This window comes from Pseudophryne corroboree, chromosome 5 (assembly GCF_028390025.1).
Source record: "Pseudophryne corroboree isolate aPseCor3 chromosome 5, aPseCor3.hap2, whole genome shotgun sequence".
NCBI lineage: Eukaryota > Metazoa > Chordata > Amphibia > Anura > Myobatrachidae > Pseudophryne > Pseudophryne corroboree.
Window position 1 is genome coordinate 233,430,197 of NC_086448.1, and position 19,041 is coordinate 233,449,237.

At 44.6% G+C, this 19,041-nt stretch overlaps 1 protein-coding gene and 1 pseudogene across 7 annotated transcripts in view; one reads left to right on the top strand and one right to left on the bottom strand.

Moving 5' to 3' along the window:
- TBC1D5 (TBC1 domain family member 5) overlaps positions 1–19,041 on the bottom strand; it is a 1,053,329-nt gene that overhangs the window by 179,677 nt on the left and 854,611 nt on the right. The gene's annotated exons all lie outside the window — the stretch shown is intronic.
- LOC134930686 (5S ribosomal RNA) lies at positions 2,819–2,937 on the top strand (annotated as a pseudogene).

Genomic DNA, 19,041 nt, shown 5'->3' on the forward strand with positions numbered 1-19,041 from the left:
TATAATTTGCATAGATGGTAAGAGCTCAGGATTCTTCCAACAACAGTCTAAAATAGTAATAGTTAGCCGTTATATATGTATCCAAAAGTCTCGTGAGGGAATTAACCTCATACGGCTGCTGATGTAATTGCTAAATGTTGGAGCTAATGAATAGACACCAGTCCCGTCTTTTAGACCAAAAACTAATGAAAGTCTCGGTAAAAGCACCTAGCCTTAGGCAGCTGTTTAATGTGGGCAGCCAATGCCGTGATAATGCAGTCCCGCAACAAGATGATAAATGTGAACAAAAAATACTGGAACAAAGTCCCGAATGACTCAAATAGCACCTAGCCCAACGAGGCCATATATGTGGGTAGCTATAATGACGGGATAATGTATAAATGAATAAACCCCGTATCACTCGTAGCAGTCTCACCCGTGCCAGTGAATGCAATAGCCGTCCGTCCGGCTCTGATGAAACGACCAGTGCCTACGGTCGAGAAACGCGTTAGGTTGAACGGCTCTGGAGTGATCCACGGTTATACACCATCTCTCTGCGATTGGGAGACGAACGGACATCACCAACAGCCCTAACCTGCCCATAACCGCCACAGTTATTTTCCTCTTTAACATCCCAGCCTAAAGGATTATCCAGCTGCACTGTCGGAGGAGCACCCAGGCAGTGCAGCACTGAACGGCTTGTGGATTGGTAACGGCGGAGGTCCGGTGAACATCCGGCCGGACGGACGGCTATTGCATTCACTGGCACGGGTGAGACTGCTACGAGTGATACGGGGTTTATTCATTTATACATTATCCCGTCATTATAGCTACCCACATATATGGCCTCGTTGGGCTAGGTGCTATTTGAGTCATTCGGGACTTTGTTCCAGTATTTTTTGTTCACATTTATCATCTTGTTGCGGGACTGCATTATCACGGCATTGGCTGCCCACATTAAACAGCTGCCTAAGGCTAGGTGCTTTTACCGAGACTTTCATTAGTTTTTGGTCTAAAAGACGGGACTGGTGTCTATTCATTAGCTCCAACATTTAGCAATTACATCAGCAGCCGTATGAGGTTAATTCCCTCACGAGACTTTTGGATACATATATAACGGCTAACTATTACTATTTTAGACTGTTGTTGGAAGAATCCTGAGCTCTTACCATCTATGCAAATTATATGATATCTTCTAGACAACAATCTTTCATTTTTCTATTCGATCTTTTGATACATCCTATTTGTGCACAATTTATTAAGTATTAATTAAGGCTGGCCAGCCATTGTTCTTCAGGATTATATATATCTGTATCCATTATTGATCCTTTAGAATATTAATCATATATGTGAACAACTAGTTGGTAATATATTTTATGATTATGTTGTTTTATTTATTTTAAATTCATTTGTAATATCCTACTGTGGTCACTCCGAGGAATATATATTTGAATTGAATATTTTTTAATAACTACAATTACTATTTAATAAAATAGATTAATATATTTTTAGTTTGGCTCTTCCTTTTGCGCACGTTTTGGTTCTTTTATCTTGTTACTGTTAATTTTTGGGGATTGACAGCTTCCCCATTCTTCCATATTGTGCGGCATCTGGAAGTTCACCAAGGTTGTAAGATACGGGCGCCTCTCTTTCCTTTTTTTGTGATATCCTGATGTGCCACCTTTGATCAACGGACTCTCTGGACTGGTTGTCTGCTTTTGTGAATAATCACTAGGAGCCTACGCAGGGTATTTCCCAGGGTACTCTGCCTCATAAAACCTGTGGCTCCATCTACCTGTACCGGTTCCATTCTAGCTTTTCCCATTCTTTGATTGTTATTTTCTGTCACTTGTTAATTAATAAATCAAATTTTTTTATACTTTTACAACAAAGTCTGACTATTGGTGTACTTTAAACAGACACCCAAAATTACCATACCTTTCATCATAAGGCAATTGGTACTCATAAGCAGGGATCAACGCCCACTAGGGAGAATCCATTTTTCTTTTTGAGACACGTTACTATTGGGAGTCATCTTGGGAACTCCGTCGGGCGAAACGTGTCTTCCACTCCCCTTCCCAGTACACGGACCCCTCACCAACTGCATCTATTCTGCCGGACCGCCACACTTATTACAGACATACTGAGCGGTGATGTATTATCCGTGTCCACGCTGAGTATCACGGTCCAATATATATTATTTACCTTATGTGACTGGTAGTTGCTGTATTGGGATTATTCCTTGTCATCACTAAGGGAACACCAGTGCAGGAGTGTAATTTATAACTTCGATCAGGGGTACTGGTGCTAGTTTTTTTTACCCAATCTGGTGCTAGATACCTATCTCAGAACCTGCTTAAATTTACTTATACATGCTATCAGCAGTTATTTAACCTGTGAATCCTAATTGGAATATTGTATTCACTTTATAATAGAATTGATATCAATTGAGAAATAGGGCATCTGCTCACACCTACTGTTCATTCCTCTATTTGACCTGTAATAACTCTTACCTATAGACTGTGCAATCATTCTGTATAATAGAATTTGTGTAGTGGAGTATAAACGCATATACATGCCGACTGGTACTCCACCATTTTTTCCCTTTATTCTATTTTCTCTATCCCCCACAATCACTTTCTATTTTTCGTGAACTCTCACCAGCGATTCATTGGTATCATTAGGTATATCAGTATAGAGGGCCCACACCGTTGTCTAACGCTGGCAGCAGATCCATCTGTACACATTTACTCACAAATATTTGTGCAATACTATCTTTTCCTCTAATCACGTTCGGTGAACTCTCATCGGTGATTCCAGAGGGGGAGCGCAATTAGCGATCTACTACCATACCACACTGTCAATGCCCAATACCGTCCGATCTTGGAAGCTAAGCAGTGTTGGGCTTGGTCAGTACTTGGATGGGTGACCTCCTAGGAATACTCAGTGTAGTAGGATCCGCCACACATAAATTACTGTACCTAACACTGACAGCAGATTCACCACTATTTTCTCTCTTTAACTCATCTTTTGTTATCACCCATTTGGGTTGCAGATCATAATTTGCGCAGGTTTTTATCTGTTTAGCCCACAGCCATCAGGGATACCCCTGATCTAAGCTGGTGACTAATTCCGTACCGGGATTTGAATTCATGAATTGACTGTTAATTCAGTTTATATCAATACAAATTGTTTCATGGTGTGACAATATGATTATTGATACTTGAATAGTCACGTCCAGTGTTTTTTAGTGTCTAACCATGCCGGCTGGTATCAGTGTTTTTTGTTTTACAGGATACCTTATCCTTTTAATTCCAATTAAATTAAAGATATATTTTTATATTTCTCATCTCTATTCTAACTAAGAGTGCGCCCACAACAGTCTTCTTTTCTTCTTTGTAGAGAACTCCCGTATTCTCCCAGGCTTGCTAAAGATCCCTACGGCGCAGTGACCCACTCAACCCTTTATCTTCTGAATCATGGACCAGCAACATGTCTGTGAAGTACATAATTCACAGACATCTCGTATCAGCCATGCAGCACAGCCGATGGCCGATATATTTGGACATATATCGGCGCATCGTGCTGTATGTACGGATACTTGATGTGGGGGCTGACATCACAGCTGGGTAGGCAAATTCAAATGTCCACCCAGCTGCATGACAGGGACCGACATATCAATCGGCTGATCAGTAAGTGTGTACACTTGCCTTGATCGGCCGCTCAGTCAGAAAGACGGCGGATCCACAGGCATAACTGTTAGGTGTGTATCCAGCTTTAGTCGCAACTGGACGAGTGTTGCATATTAAATTAATCAGTGCAGTATCTTGAATCAGTTTGTGATTAAGAAGCACATACTAGCAAAAAAGACACTTGGCGCAAACCGATCTCACATGACCTGGTGCACCAGGAAGGAATGTTCGGCCTGACAGCAGCAATAGTGTATGAAGACACATCTGTATCTGCTGCTGATTTTTTATTTTTTTTTATCACAAATGCACTCCCCAAATGCGGACTGTAAAAATGCTCCATTTACCAATTTTTCAGGAAGGTAAAAACTCATATGTAAAGTGATTGCATAAAAGATAAATGATACTCCTAGTCCCTAGCCTTCACCAGCACTGGGGCTCTTTACAGAGTCTGTGTCCTTGCAAGGAAAACATAAATTCATAACAAAATATTTTTATTTTTTGGAAATGAACAAATGCTTTATTTTAGTAATAAAGTATTTGGTCATGTCTATAATAAATTATTTGGTCGTGTACAGACACCCAACTGTCCTGAGATGACAAGAGTGATAGGAGTAAAGCCAGCAGTACTTGCCTCTCCGCAATTCTAGTTAAATAGCCTTAAGCAGCTTTTGCTAAAGGTACAGTAGGCGGGGAAAGCTATCCCTATGTCCGGTGAGCACATCCATTTTGGTTCGATTTAGATCTTTTCCCTTAGTACCTAAAGTCCCCCCTAGTTATAGGTACCCTCACACAAGCTGACAGGTTGCTCCATTGCTAAATGACGGACTCTGAGAAATGCACGAGTCCTTTTAAAATTTACGACTTTTCTAAAAATTCTGACTTATTAGCAAAATTGGTAGTGAAATATATAATAACGTTACCATGTTTAGAAGAATGAGTGACTACAATTAACTCAGGAAACTCTAGATCTGAAAAAGCTGATGTGCTTTTCTGTTTCTTTATAATGGGAGCCATGACTACATTTCATCAGTACAGCTTCCACTCTGCGCTGATGGTGAATGAGGGCGAGGAACCACCGCTGGCAGAGATAACACATTGCCTTACTTTTCTAGCATCTGCAGATTTTATGCTTACTCTGAGAAAGGGTTCACTCCTCGGGCATGTTGTAAGTAAAGCATCTGCTAGCATTAATACAGAGGTACGATGTATGAGGCTACTTCATGTCACTGAAAGGAAATTCACAACATAATTAAATATAGACTCGTCTTTCTTAACTGTGAAATATCAAACTTTGATTTTAATATGTTGCTTAACAGTAGATGCAATGGGGATTTATTTTGCAAGAATCTTTTTTTTGCCTAAACCTACAGATACTTAAATATGACCTCCATATATTCCCATACATAGCAACAGCATTATCCTACTTACTGACAGGAGAAGTAGTACTACAAAAATGAGGGCTGATGCAGGATTGGACACATTTGTGCGCAGCTTGCACAGCTAGACGCATCTTCACGGAACACAGCAGCCATGCTAATAATTTATATAGTATCCGGGGGAGGGATCAGGACACACACAGCCAATCAGGAGTGGCTACCAATCATCATCATCATCATCATCAGTGCATAAGGCTCTATGTCACCTGAGAGGCACATGAGATACGTCTCTTCACTTGCAAGATATATGACTAGTGACAGGTTCAAAGATAAACACCTCCAAGCAGGTACATATGCACTGTTGCTGTGGTCTGCAGGAGCATTACTTGCACATAAATGTGTTTACTGTACTCTGCCTATCCTTATATGCATCCCTCCCTTTCCACATCTCTACTGCAAAGGTGGGTACCCACATACTCGATTAGCAGCTGATCGGGGTAAACACTCCCGATCAGCCGTGCTCTGTGTCCCCGGATTGATTTGCTCATGACTCTGTACACCCATATATGATTCTGACATGAATCGTATGTGTGTGTACGGGCTTCTTTGAGATTGGATGTTCGAAGCTTTAAATATTAAACAGTACATTAGATTCTACCATCTGATCCCAGCTATTGCAGGAGCATTATAAGCTGTTTATTGGCAAACAGTCCTGGATTGGCCCTGCATACACACACACACACACTCAGTTGTTAGCCTGTATTAGCGATATCTAAACAAAAGCCCGATAATTGTATATATGTGTTTAGGGGGAATTTAATCGGGAACAAGGTTTAGCAAGGTAAAAAAAAACCTTGCTTACCTCACGCCAAATGTTGGATTACCGCGGGTAAGGCAGCTCCCGATACTCACAGTATCCAATTTTAAAAAAACGGTTGCAGGGTTTTCAGCGCTGAATATCCTGCGGTGTGTGAAAATTAAAAATATATAGTCACTTCTCCAGTGATCCGTGGCTCCAATGGTCTCCCCTCCATTTTCCAGGTAGAGTCCCCTTTTTACACATTATGCCAGGCAGAGTCCCCTTTTCATACATTACTTCAGGTAGAGTCCCGTTTTTACACGCTATGCCAGGAAGAGCCCCCTTTTTACACATAGGTAGAGTCCCCTTTTTACACATTACACCACACATCCCCATTTTTACACATTACGCTAGGTAGAGTCCCCATTTTACACATTGTGCCAGGTGGAGTCCCTTTTTACTCATTACGCCAGACAGAGCCCCCTTTTATACTTTACGCCAGAGCCCCTTTTTAAATATTATGCGAGCTAGAGTCCCCGGTTTACACATTACGGTGGTCATTCAGAGTTGTTCGCTCGCAAGCTGCTTTTAGCAGCTTTGCACACGCTAAGCCGCCGCCTACTGGGAGTGAATCTTAGCTTCTCAAAATTGCGAACGAAAGATTAGCAGAATTGCGAATAAACACTTCTTAGCAGTTTCTGAGTAGCTTCAAACTTACTCGGCATCTGCGATCAATTCAGTGCTTGACGTTCCTGGTTTGACGTCATAAACACACCCAGCGTTCGCCCAGACACTCCTCTGTTTCTCCAGCCACTCCCGCGTTTTTCCCAGAAACTGTAGCGTTTTTTCACACACTCCCATAAAACGGCCTGTTTCCGCCCAGAAACACCCACTTCCTGTCAATCACACTACGATCACCAGAACGAAGAAAAAACCTCGTAATGCCGTGAGTAAAATACCTAACTGCATAGCAAATTTACTTGGCGCAGTCGCAGTGCGAACATTGCGCATGCGCAGTTAGCGGAAAATCGCTGCGATGCGAAGAAAAATACCGAGCGAACAACTCGGAATGACCCCTTACACTAGGTAGAGCACCTTTTACACATTACGCCAGACAGATCCCCTTTTTACACATTATGCCACACAAAGCACCCTTTTTACACATTACGCTATGTCCTGAATTGTCTTGTACTGAAAGTTACTATTTTCTTGTTTTGTTCATACTGTCTCTGTGTACTTTGTAAATTGCTGTGGAGCCCATATGGCACCATATAAAGGATAATAATATTAGTAACCACTACCTTACATGTATTTAATGTCTGGCAAGCCAAACCCTAATGTGTATTAGTTGCAGGGGTAAACATGATTTACTTGAGGGGGTTTCATACGCCACGTAATGGGAGATGCCTGGCATGAGTGAGCTGACAGGTCACATGCAACTCTGTTAGTGTCAGGCATCTTTTGATTGACGAAAATGCATCCTAAGCTGCTTGTGCGTCTTCTCCACATCACTGTTTGAATATGCATTTTAGTGAAAAATATACGTTATGGTAAGAACTTACTGTTGATAACCGTATTTCTCCTAAGTCCACAGGTTCCACAGGATAATATTGGGATATGATGGAGCGACAGTGGATTTGCACCAAACGGTCAAAGCTTTTTGGCCTCCCAGCATGCAACGGGCCCCTCCATATATCCTGCCTCTTGGCTCAGGCAAATCAGTTGTTTTCCAAAGCTCAAGGCAGGAGCATCATGTAGAGCCCTAATCAGGCGAGAAGAACACACATGCACACCCTTCCGTACAAGATGGAAGAGGTTAGTGAGTATCCCCATATCCTCAAATTAGGTGCGTCAGGGTGGGATCCCTGTGAAACCTGTGGATGTAGGAGAAATACTGTTATCAACGGTAAGTTCTTACCATAACATATATTTCTCCTGCAGGGTCCACAGGATACCCACAGGATAACATTGGGATGTCCCAAAGCAATTTAGTGGTGGGGATGCTCCTGATTAGAAAGGAGAATCCTTTGCCCGAATTCAGCTTCCTGAGAGGCAAAGATATCAAGGCATAATGTCTAATGAATGTGCAAATGGAGAACATATGTCTACCTAACATATCTATTGTGCTGTCCATAATGACCTACCTTACAAGTAGAATGAGCACAGACATTAGCCAGAAACAGGGAGATTAGCTTGAAAATATGCTTCTCAATTTTCATCCGAAGCCACTTCACCAGTGTCTGCTTAGCCGCAGGCCATCTTCTCTTGTGAAATTCATAGAGAATGAAGCGAGTATCTGTCTTTCTGATGGCACTGGTATGATCCACATAAATCCTTAAGGCACGGACTATGACCAACGCTGCATCTCCCGCAACAAAGTCCGGCCCCAAGAAGACCGAGACTACATTTTCTTAATTAAGATGAAATTTAGAAACAACCTTAGGAAGATACCCATTGTCTACACCATCAAACCCATCATACGCATTACTGTGTAAATGGATACCGTTTAACTGTGTAGCAACTGCTGAATCCTTAAGTGAATTTTGGATATTTTGTTCAGAGGTGAATTACTCTCTGAATACCCAACTCCAACACAGCCCCCAAATAAGTCATTCAATGTGAAGGAACCAGAACAACTTTGCCCAGTTTATGAGCGAACCAAATCTCTGTAACAAGCTCTATTACAGATGACAGTGAACAATTCCTGAGACTGTGCCAGGACTATCAAGGCGTCGAGGTATGGGTTTTTATAAAATACCTATCTCCTGTTAACAGAGATAAGATGCCATCACAACCATAATTTTAATGTATACTCTGGGAGCGGTGGTCAGCCCAAATGGTAGGGCCTGAAATAGACGTTGGAGGACAGCAACCTAACATAGCGCTGATGGAGCAGTGCTATAGGAACATGTGGATAGTCATCCTGAATATTCTGGAATGCCCTAATCCCCCAGCTCTATGGCAGAAATAATGGAACGTAAAGTCTCCGTATAAAACCTGAGGTACCCAAAAGTACTTGTTCAGTGCTTTGATATTGAGTATGGGCCAGAATGATCCATTTAGCTTCTGGACTAGAACCAGGTTGGAATCAAACCTTGTCCTCATTGTGCAGGAGGAACTGATTATCACTCCTGACTGAAGCACCTGAATTGTCTCTTGCAAAGCCCCCGTCTTCGTTTCCACTGAAGATGGGCTGGTACAATTTTAATGAGGGTGTTTCTGAAAACCCCTACAGCACTTGGTATTACCAACCAAGTACAAACCAGGACCAACACTGCTTAGCTTCCAAGATCAGATAAGATTGGGCATGTCCAGTGTGGTGTGGCTGTAGATCATACCGTTAGATACCGCTTTTTGCACCCAGACATCTGTAGTAGACTACTGCCAGCTCTGTGCAAACTGAAGAAATCAGCCTCCCACACTGGGACGCCCCAGGTGGAAGCCCTCACCATCAGGCTGATGGCTTATCTTCAGATTCAAAAACTGGTCCTCTGGTAGCCCAATACCTTTTAGTCCTACCCGACTTGTTGGAATGGGACTGTTTGCCTTTTACCTTTTCCTTTTCCTTGATTGCGAAAGGACCGGAAAGCTGGAAACTAGGCTTGATCTGATTTCAAATACTGTTAATTCTTTACCAAAAGAATATTTCCAGTACCAAGATAAGACTCCAGAACCTTCCTGGATTCTGAGTCAGCTTACCATGTACATAGCCAATCCGTTTCTGAGAGGCAATATATCCAGGTCCGCTTATCGCTGCTTGTTTAATATGCATTATGGAATTTTTGCTTTCTATATGCCATTGAAAAATCCCCTTTCAATGCATCAGCCCAGGCTGCCATTGCTTATCGCTATCTGAGCTAAAGCCAAGGCTGGTCTAATGATTGTCCCAGACATAAAAAAAAAGGTCTTTAGAAAACCATCGAGTCTCCAATCCGTGACATCCTTAATTTATGTTGAAAACAAAAATAATGTAGATTTTCGCACCATTCTAAGATCTGCAAATCTACTTTGGGAGCCACCCTTCTTTTTTTAAACAGTCCCCAGCTGGATAAGAATAATTGGAATTCCATTTCCTGGAATTCTAACTTTCTACAGGGCGTAACCCAACATAGATCAGCTGTTGGATCAGCAGAATGGCTTACAAACTGTAGCACTAATTAGCTCAGATATGTCCACTGAGCTGACCTTCTGAAGTGCAATGAGTCCTCAGCTAAACATGTGTAGACTGTGAAGATGTTGTATCATGTCTATGTGATTTACTTACCACCGGCCTTTCAGCCTGCCTTTATTAAGGGATTGACATTCCCTAGGTGGATAACCTCCGAATGAAGATTGCATTTAAGGGTTAATAGGATAACCTATCACTGGTATAGGGACTGGCATTATCTGCTCAGCTACACTGGATAATGTCTGTGCAAAGTATCCCATGAAGGTTCAACTAGAACCTGTGCCTGCCTCGGTTTGGACAACTAAACCATTTTGCACATTATCCCGTTGAACCAATCCTGATAGGTTAACCTAGCTCTGCAAGACAACTTGCCACTCTTAGACATGATAAATAAATCACACACCTTTACAGTGTTATTACACAATTTGTGACCGTAATCACGTTAAAATTTGTTAAAGTGACATACAATCCGACCCTACCCTGCTTTGCACCAGCATTGAGGATCGGACTACACAGGAAAAACTCTCGGTATTTTATAGTAAAGTCAGCAATCCCACTAGCAGTCAGTCACAGGTTATACATTAGCATAATAAGCAATATGAGCACATAATCCACTACAAATACATTTCAAGCATGTAGGAGGAACATATTACTGTATTACCTTATACAGGAGTTTTAAACATATTCAGTTGCACAGCAAAAGAAAACCACAGCAATAGTTATCAGACTCATATGCATCAGGCACTTTATCTAACTATTCGTACTCAAAGGTAGATAGAGACTTAGTGCTGTATTACCCTGCTCAGTAGAGTGGGTTACAGGGAGACTCACCCCTCTTCCAGGACCAATCAATATGTTTGCAAACGTTGAGTGGATCCAGATGCTACTAGTGTACACAATCGCTCCGTGAACGTATAGTGAACACAGACGCCCAAGTGAACTCTGATGCACCAGTCACACAGCCGCCTATGCTGCGACTGGGTCCCCTTAGTACACAGCATCTCAGACTGAAGTGGGAAAACAGTTCATGGCGGGAGACTCGGAGGAAGCTGGTCATGAACCGGAAGGAGGGGCGACCAGGGGAGCGTCTGACTCCCCACAGTTGACATCAACCCCAGGGATTGCGGCCTCATACTACCCCTGGAGCCTATGATCCCTAAGGCCTAGCACTGGTGCACTCTCGGTGGCAGCTGTGTCAGCGACTGTTTGGTAGTCTCCTCCCAAAACAGTGCAGCTGTGTCCGCGTTCTCCCTCTAAGCGGAACCGATGCCTTACCTTCTCCCCGTGCTGTGGCCACAGCCTGGTAACGTCTGCCGGACCTGCTAGTATATACGACACAGACGCCCGCCGAAACAGCACTGTACCCGTGGGTAAGTGTTGTCGCGACCCGGCAGAGAGTTGTTGGAGCGACTCTTTCTAAGGTACGTTTAAGACGCTTTTTAGAAAGATCACTTGGAAAAAATAGTAAGACTATAAAAATAAAATAAGAAAGCTTATGGCTGCTAAAAAAACAGCTCCTGCTGCACCAAACAAAAAACTGATTTGCCTGAGCCAGGAGGCGGGATATATGGACGGGGCCCGTCCATATGTCCCGCCTCCTGGCTTGCATGCTGGGAGGCCCAAAAGCTTTGACCGTTTGGTGCAAATCCACTGTCGATCCACCATATCCCAATGATATCCTGTGGATACCCTGTGGACCCTGCAGAAGAAAAGTCGAACGTAAAGACACTCGGCACAACCGAGTCACACCACGTCATGGAGGAAAGATGTAAGTGGACACATCTGTATAAATAAATAGAAATAAAATGTAAATATATATGTGTAGAAATGGTCAGACGGCACTCACAGGTCTTGGAAACAAAAACAGACCACCGGAGCCCCGATGCTGCAATTAGGGTGGCCAATCTCGGGCCATTTTTTCAATTCCGGGTATCGGGATTGAAAAATGGTCAATCCCAGGATGCCCGGGATTGACTTTTTTAATGTGTATCTGCCCGTCCCCTACGCCCTGCCGACATAACTCATCAAACTGCAGGGGTTGGGGGGTAGGAATCTTCATTCAGACTTGGTGGCAGGTGATGGACCTTTGACTGCAGGGGGAGCTGGGAAGAGGTGGCGGGTGACAGGCTGGTGACTGCAGGGGGAGCCGGGTGGAGGTGGCGGGTGATGGGCTGGTGACTGCAGGGGGAGCCGGGAGGAGGCGGCGGGTGTCGGGCTGGTGACTGTGCAGTGAGACCTCAGAGTCAGAGGTCACGCTGCACAGGGGGAGCCGAAAGGAGGGAGCCAGGCAGCGTTGAGCATCCTGAGGACGCTCAACGCTACCCGGCATTAAAGGGCCGCCTGATCCCGCAATCCCTGGGATTGGAACTTCCAATCCCGGGATTGAATACCGGACAATTTTTGGCCTAAATCTCGGGATCCCACCAATCCCGATCCCGGAATTGGCCATCCTAGCTGCAATTAATGTTTCAGTTTATTTTAACTTTCGCCAGAATAAACTGAAATGTTAATTGCAGCACAAGGACTCCGGCAGTCTGTTTTTGTTTCCAGGACCTGTGAGTGCCGTCTGGCCATTTCTACCTATACAGCTTTCTGAAAGGGCACCCAGGCAATGGGCGTAACTAGGGAAAGGGGGCTAGGGGTTCATGTGCCCTGGGTGCTGGAATGAGGGGGTGCTAGGGAGGCTGTTTCCGCAGCCAAAATGATCTGAGGGCACCGCGCGCGCAATGCTGGCTGCCACGTTGAGAGAGGAGAGGGCGGAGACAGGAGTCTGGCCGGCGGGATTCCGCCCTAACTGGATTCTACAGGCTCCTCTGACAGGGGAGCTTTCACGGAGACTGCATGTCTCCGGCAGCCCTGAGCACACAGCCCTCCCCCATGCCTGGGAACAGGGGGAGGGACACAGTGCAGCAGCGTGCACTTTGACCGAGGGGGAGCTGGAGCCGACCTGTGACAGAGAGAGATTTACGAGGTATGTTTCTCTGCCTGGCAGACAGCTCCCCCTGTATAACGTGTGTGTGTGTCAGTGTGCATCTGGTCCCTATACAGTGTATGTGTGTGTGTGTGTGTGTGTGTGTGTGTGTGTGTCAGTGTGCATCTGATCCCTAAACAGTGTGTGTGTGTGTGTGTGTGTGTGTGTGAGTGTGCATCTGGTTCCTATACAGTGTGTGTGTGTGTGTGTGTGTGTGTCAGTGTGCATCTGATCCCTAAACAGTGTGTGTGTGTGTGTGTGTGTGTGTGTGTGTGTGTCAGTGTGCATCTGGTCCCTATACAGTGTGTGTGTGTATGTCTGTGTGGTGTGCATCTGGTTCCTATACAGTGTGTGTGTGTGTGTGTGTGTGTGTGTGTGTGTCAGTGTGCATCTGATCCCTAAACAGTGTGTGTGTGTGTGTGTGTGTGTGTGTGTGAGTGTGCATCTGGTTCCTATACAGTGTGTGTGTGTGTGTGTGTGTGTGTGTGTGTGTGTGTGTGTGTGTGTGTGTGTCAGTGTGCATCTGGTCCCTATACAGTGTGTGTGTGCATCTGGTCTATATATATTTTGTGTGTGTGTCAGTGTGCATCTGGTCCCTATACCATGTGTGTGTGCCAATGTGCTCATATACAATCTGTTTTTGTGTCAGTGTGCTCCTGGTCTGTGTGTGGGTGTCAGTGTTCCCCTAGGACCTGCACCATATGTGTGTCAGTGTGCCTCCTATACAATCTATGTAATGTGTATACGCGGCTCCTCTGTGGTGTAATGTGTACAAGTGGCGGCTCTACTGTGGTGTAACATGTATAAGTAGCTCCTCTGTGGTGTAATGTGAGGGATTTTATATATATATATATATATATATATATATATATATATCCCAACAGCCGACAGCCTTAATCCCGGCGCACCAGGGCTATTCCCACTGATAGGTGTCCACCGAGTCTGCAAGGGGACTCTTAGTGCTCGCCCCGCTGATAGATAGATAGATAGATAGATAGATAGATAGATAACACACACACACATACATAGCACACACACATACTAAACACACCACACACTGTACACCCTGGCCATGCTATTCCGGTATATTCTGTGCAGAGAACTCTGAATAGGGATCACCATCGATGCTACCATTGATGGCTGGCTAACAATGATGATATGAAACCACCTGCTAGGAAACCATCGATGGTTTCACCCACCGACGGTCATTCCTTCTTTACCATGGAATGGGCTGCCGGCCAACCAGTGAATGGGGGCGGGGCTTCACGGGTGTTGGGGCAGAGGGGTGGTCTTCTGTATGCCGGCGGTCGGGCTCCCGGCGCTCAGTATACCGGCGCCGGGAGCCCGACAGCCGGCATACCGACACTTATTTTCCCTCGTGGGGGTCCACGACCCCCATAGAGGGAGAATAAAATAGTGTGGCGCGCGTAGCACGCCACCGTGCCCGTAGTGTGGCGAGCGCAGCGAGCCCGCAAGGGGCTCATTTGCGCTCGCCACACTGTCGGTAAGCCGGCGGTCGGCCTCCCGGCGCCGGTATGCTGGTCGCCGGGAGCCCGACCGCCGGCCAGCCGTAGTGAACCCGGGCAGAGCTATGCTAGTTGGTCTTTACCATTGATGGCAGTAAACCATCTGTTTCTCTCGTTCGATGGCTAAAATATTCAGTATTGGTCACAGACAATCAATGATTTTGAATCATCAATGGATGATTGCCATCCCTATTGATTGCCGGAGATCCCTGCAGCAGCAGCAGCAGCTGTGATTGCGATCGTGGCAGTGGTTGCGATTTGTAATGAGACGGAGACATAGCTGTCTCCAGCTCTCTGAAAACAAGAATTCGGCTGACAGAGGGGAGGAGGGGGGGGGGGGGGGTTCTTGGCACTCATGACCCCCCCCCCCCTCCCCCCCCCTTGCGTGCACCACTGAGTTGCAGTGGATCAGATGTTACTATTGCTATTTATGAAGACTGTTTTTTTTATAAGCAAGAATACCTCTTTTTAGGAAAAGAAATCAGCAGTGATATCTGAAGCAAGAAAACAAAACAAATAACAAGTCACAAGACATGCATACAGTATACAGATTTCACATAAAGGCTGGAAGAGGTCTTATCTCAAAAACACATTCTGTTTTGTTTTGTTTTTTTTAATCCGGTTTCTACATTTCACTTTAGTGTTTTCCTGCATGTCTTTACAAAATATAGTGAAATACGCATATAATAATCCCATCCATTTCTACAAAGGATACCTGCAACAGCATAAACTTCATCCAGACAATTCCACATTATTAATCTTAGGATATATGTACAGTAAACAAACACAATGACAGTTTTATAAAAGTGACTGATCGGGAGAATAAATCCAGGCTGATATATGCACTCTCTGAGTGAGAGATAATAAGAATCGCCTCGCAAGCCATAACGCAGGCTGTGCTTGGCTAGTCATGCTCTGTTCCCTGTAGACCATATCATCTCTGTGAATTTCTGCCTGGAAGGGATCAGTTAGCCACATGTACAGGAAGCAAGTCTTAATCATTTGTTTAAATCTGCATATTAAACATGGAACTAGTTTCGTCTTCTCTATGGGGTAAGCATTTTTTTTTTTTTACATTTGTCAATATTTTTTTCTTTTCCCAGAGACAAGTAAGATAGGATTGTCTCTGCTCAATTTTCATAAAGGGTGTCTCTAGGCTAAGATCTGGCTATTACAGGAACTCATTGAAGTTTCTGTATGATTCTTTAACAGGACCTACTTGTTTATTGGACTAGCAAATAAAATTGCAATATCAATTTGGACAGCAAAGCAAGAAAGAATAATGTACTTCATGTCGGATATAAAAGTGCTTCCTTGGGCAGGAAGGATGCTGATGGTTACCATATTGCCTGGAATGAAATGACTATAGTTAGAAAAGTTATTTCTTACAGCTGTTGCAAGATGGTAGAAACATAAAAACAGCAAAGTAGTGGCGGAGAAGACGTAGCAATTGAGAGTCTAAGGAACGAACAGTAGGTCAACTATAAAGGGGTGGTCTTCAGTATGCCGAATGTCGGGATCCCGGCGCATAGTATACCGGCGCCGGGATCCCGACACCCGGCATACCGACAGCTATTCTCCCTCGTGGGGGTCCACGATCCCCCAGGAGGGAGAATAAATAGCGTGGCGCGCGTAGCGCGCCACCGTGCCCGCAAGGGGCTCCTTTGCGCTCGCTACACTGTCGGTATGCCGGTGGTCGGGCTCCCGGCACCGGTATGCTGGTCGCCGGGAGCCCGGCCGCCGGCATACCATACTACACCCACTATAAAGACCTAGATATACCAAAGGCGATTATCCTGTGTGTGCAACTGTAACACAACTGACCCCGGCTCATTTTTTATTTAGTAAGTTATTTTTGTGTAATGGATGAAATGCACTGTCTTGCATGTAGTTGTATATAATGAAACAGAAAAGATCTGTTTAGCCAGTTAGCTTTAGGGACTTGTCTAGCAGCAATCGATAAATGCCAACCACAGTCACCGTCATTTCTGCAAAGGCTATCTACAGTACATTACCAAAGCTCAACAGTCTCATTAGCAATGCTGAACCTATACAGAAAAAGATGTCTGTAAACGATAATGTGCACCTATGAACGAGACTTATTAGGATTGGTGCTAGCTTAGGTTGAGGTTATTTCTTTTGATGAAATTAATATGAAGCATTGTAATTATGGGCCTAATTCAGTATGGAATGCATCAGTGACGCGTTCGCATACTGAAGCCCCTGTGCAGTGTGCGCACGTACAGAAGCCACATTGTGCACACAGTGAGATGCGACAGCAGATGCGTTCGTGGGGCAGTCAACGCTGTATTTTGTGAGCGTTTGCTGAAATTAAAAGTGATGAGCGGCTTCAGTTCCTCGGAAAACGAACCCCCCCGAACTTCACCCATTTTACATGGGTCCGAGCCATACTCGGATTCTCCCGTATGGCTCGGTTAACCCGAGCGCGCCCGAACGTCATCATCCCGCTGTCGGATTCTCGCGAGATTCGGATTCTATATAAGGTGCCGTGCATCGCCGCCATTTTCACTCGTGCATTGGAAATGTTAGGGAGAGGACGTGGCTGTCCTCTCCGTTTATTAATGTTGATGCAAATATTTGTGCTTATTGCTTAATTGTGGGGACTGGGGAGCAGCTTTATTATATAGGAGGAGTACAGTGCAGAGTTTTGCTGACAGTGACCACCAGTATATATAGCAGTACGGTACTGTAGGCCACTGCTCTACCTACCTCTGTGTCGTCAAGTATACTATCCATCTAGATTTTATACCTGTGGTGCATTTTAGTTTTGCAGTTTGCTGACAGTGACCACCAGTATATATAGCAGTACGGTGTCGTCAAGTATACGATCCATCTAGATTCTATACCTGTGGTGCATTTTAGTTTTGCAGTTTGCTGACAGTGACCACCAGTATATATAGCAGTACGGTACAGAAGGCCACTGCTCTACCTACCTCTGTGTCGTCAAGTATACTATCTATCTAGATTCTATACCTGTGGTACATTTTAGTTTTGCAGTTTGCCGACAGTGACCACCAGTATATATATATAGCAGTACGGTACGGAAGGCCACTGCTCTACCTACCTCTGTGTCGTCAAGTATACTATCCATCTAGATTCTATACCTGTGGTGCATTTTAGTTTTGCAGTTTGCTGACAGTGACCACCAGTATATATAGCAGTACGGTACAGAAGGCCACTGCTCTACCTACCTCTGTGTCGTCAAGTATACTATCCATCTAGATTCTATACCTGTGGTGCATTTTAGTTTTGCAGTTTGCCGACAGTGACCACCAGTATATATATATAGCAGTACGGTACGGAAGGCCACTGCTCTACCTACCTCTGTGTCGTCAAGTATACTATCCATCTAGATTCTATACCTGTGGTGCATTTTAGTTTTGCAGTTTGCTGACAGTGACCACCAGTATATATAGCAGTACGGTACGGAAGGCCACTGCTCTACCTACCTCTGTGTCGTCAAGTATACTATCCATCTAGATTCTATACCTGTGGTGCATTTTAGTTTTGCAGTTTGCTGACAGTGACCACCAGTATATATAGCAGTACGGTACGGAAGGCCACTGCTCTATTTACCTCTGTGTCGTCAAGTAAACTATCCATCTAGATTCTATACCTGTGGTGCATTTTAGTTTTGCAGTTTGCTGAGTGACCACCAGTATATATAGCAGTACGGTACGAAAGGCCACTGCTCTACCTACCTCTGTGTCGTCAAGTATACTATCCATCCATACCTGTGGTGCATTTCAGTTGTGCGCAGTATATATAGTAGTAGGCCATTGCTATTGATACTGGCATATAATTCCACACATTAAAAAATGGAGAACAAAAATGTGGAGGTTAAAATAGGGAAAGATCAAGATCCACTTCCACCTCGTGCTGAAGCTGCTGCCACTAGTCATGGCCGAGACGATGAAATGCCATCAACGTCGTCTGCCAAGGCCGATGCCCAATGTCATAGTAGAGAGCATGTAAAATCCAAAAAACAAAAGTTCAGTAAAATGACCCAAAAATCTAAATTAAAAGCGTCTGAGGAGAAGCGTAAACTTGCCAATATGCCATTTACGACACGGAGTGGCAAGGAACGGCTGAGGCCCTGGCCTATGTCATGGCTAGTGGTTCAGCTTCACATGAGGATGGAAGCACTCATCCTCTCGCTAGAAAACTGCAGTGCCACTCCTAGATGGGCCAGGTGTTTCTGTCGGCCACTTGTGTCGCTTAGCTTAGTCACACAGCGACCTTGGTGCACCTCTTTTTTTCTTTGCAACATGTGCTGCTTGGGGACTATTTTTTTGAAGAGCCATCCTGTCTGACACTGCAGTGCCACTCCTAGATGGGCCAGGTGTTTGTGTCGGCCACTTGGGTCGGTTAGCTTAGTCACACAGCGACCTTGGTGCGCCTCTTTTTTTCTTTGCATCATGTGCTGTTTGGGGACTATTTTTTTGAAGTGCCATCCTGCCTGACACTGCAGTGCCACTCCTAGATGGGCCAGGTGTTTGTGTCGGCCAC